We start from the raw sequence: 2,392 nt of genomic DNA, 5'->3' as shown, positions 1-2,392 counted from the left end.
CACAGAGGCTACTGGGCAATGCAGACATAGAAACTCCTTTCATCACAGAAAGTGCTATGGACAGCACTGTCCTAGAGAACCAAGAGTATGACACTGCCCAGCCAACTGAGGTCCCAGCATTTTATTCCTTCCACTAAAAACTCTTCCTCCTAGAATGGGGGAGCATTTTTCTTGACTTCTGTCAAGGTTCCTCCTACTCAGGGGTAACGTGGCACAGAGTGCAAGAAGGAATCTTGAACTCCCCAGAGGTTTGTGGGTAGCCAAGCGAATCCTTTCATAATACAAAGACTTTTAATACTCTGAATAACAAGCTTTCTCATACACTATTCAATATGGTAGGCACTAACAACATGTGCCTACTTATAATTTAAAATTAAATTAATTAAAATGAAACTTGGAAGCCTATTCATCCAATTTCAACATGTGCTTGTTAAATCCCTTACCTCCAAAACGGAAAGCCTAAATATAAGTAGTACATGGTTGGTAGTCTAAGTCTACAGTCATGCGCAGCTTAACAATAAAGATACGCTCTGAGAAATAATGTTGTTAGGCGATTTCCTCATTGTGAAAAAATCAGAGTGAGTGCACTTACACAAACCTGGATGTACTACAGCCTACTACTACTAATCATATACATAGGCTAAATGGTATACCACCGTCATATATGCGGTCCATTGTTGACTGAAATGTCGTTATGGGGTGTGTGACTATATTCTTTTAAGATACACATCAAGCCCCTGTCAGATTCACTAACAGACAAGCAAACTGAAACACACAAGCTTTTGGATAATAGTGGCATGGGAACAACAGAAACTGAATATGTAAAAAATGGAAGGAAGCAAGTCTGACTAAATCTTTCTTATGAACTATTTGATAGTAGACCGTATTTTTTGGAAACCTTTCAACGATAATGCAAAGGAAAAGTCTTGCCTGCAAACACAAGAGAAAAGTCCTCAGAGGTGGGAAGTCTAGTAAAATGCTTATACAGAAACAAGCATTTGGGTCTAAGTTACCTTTGCCCTATTGGTTCTCAAAAATAATGACTAGGCTGGACAGGGTGGCTCAGTTGGCTGGAACATCGTTCTGTAAACCAAAAAAGGTTGTGGATTTGATCACCAGTCAGGGTGCGTATGGGAGGCAACCAATCCATGCTTCTCTCACATCGAAGTTTCTCTCTCTCTTTTTCTCTTTCTCATCAATAATCCTTGGGTGAAGATGAAAAAATAATACTAATTTAAAAAAGACCAAATATACTATACTGTGATTGGTCTGCTAAAGTATGAACTTTGTTCCAAACATTATGACAATTACTGATGAATAAATCTAAGCAATGTCTCTAAAAATTCAGTCACTGTGTTTGCTGGGTAGAAGTCTGCCTACCTCTTGTAAATAGGTCTGATGAGCACCAGCACTGATTCAGCAAAAGTGTTTTAGGTCATGCAGTCACTTTGCATTTCATCTTCAGGTAAACCTAGAAGAACACATCTGTTTCAAAGACATAAAGCCAACTCTCAAGAGGCAAATTGTTGGAGAAAACCCAAAAATATGGGACTTGAGAATGAGTTTTGTAGATTAATCGAGGGAAGTGTGAATATAGAATGTGGCTCAGAAGGGAATGTTTTCATGAATTCCAAATCTAGAGAGATCTCTCCACTACTACAGCATGAACTGTGATGTGCTCTCTCCCTCCTTTGAAGCCATCACACCTATTGTCTGCTTTAGTATGACACTAAGCATTTTAGTAATGACACTTAAGCAAGTACTGCATTATATACCATTCCTTGTGTTGTCTTGTACAGCTTTTAACTCTCTGGTGTATGTATACAAACTTCACCTGCATTGTAAGCTCTCAGACTGTATATTACAGTTCTTTTATTCAGCCTAACATTTGGCAGACAACCTTGCACATAGTTAAATGCTCGAGTATTTGCTGAATGGAGATATGAAGAAAAGGCCTAGTATACAAAAGGATAAAATATCATGTAATAACTACACACAAAAAAAACCCCTATTTGTTACCTGGCTCCAAAATTGGGCTGGAATTGGTAGCAGACAAATTTTCTTCTGGCAAACAAACAAAAAGCAACAAGACATCAGAGCCAAACAATAGCGTAGGCAGCAACACAGTCTCAAACACATCCATTTTATCCAAATGATTGAACAAATATTAATAACGACATGTCAGACAGACTTCTCAATGAAATTCTTTGCAGCAATAAGCAAACGTTTATATCTGACTTTAAGTTAAAATCCTATGTGCTTAGAGATATACATAATCACTTGGTTGGTATTTAAAAATTGTACTTTGGTAGCTAAACCCAAAAGCTCTTAATTCAATTTCAATGTTTACAATTTTAATACTTCCATCCTATATAATAAAAGGCTAATATGC

The 2,392-nt window shown here is 37.5% G+C and overlaps 1 long non-coding RNA gene across 1 annotated transcript; it reads right to left on the bottom strand.

The window, feature by feature from the left end:
- Positions 1–958: 958 nt before the first annotated feature.
- Positions 959–2,173, bottom strand: LOC106726862. Its single transcript, XR_001362987.1, has 3 exons — positions 2,020–2,173; positions 1,381–1,471; positions 959–1,083 (listed from the first exon to the last, which is right to left on the bottom strand). It is a non-coding gene; the product is annotated as an uncharacterized LOC106726862 (long non-coding RNA).
- Positions 2,174–2,392: the final 219 nt, after the last annotated feature.

This window comes from Myotis brandtii, unplaced genomic scaffold (assembly GCF_000412655.1).
Source record: "Myotis brandtii unplaced genomic scaffold, ASM41265v1 scaffold325, whole genome shotgun sequence".
Lineage (NCBI taxonomy): Eukaryota > Metazoa > Chordata > Mammalia > Chiroptera > Vespertilionidae > Myotis > Myotis brandtii.
The sequence above is the reverse complement of the archived record's forward strand: the minus strand, read 5'-3'. Positions and strand labels throughout refer to the sequence as shown.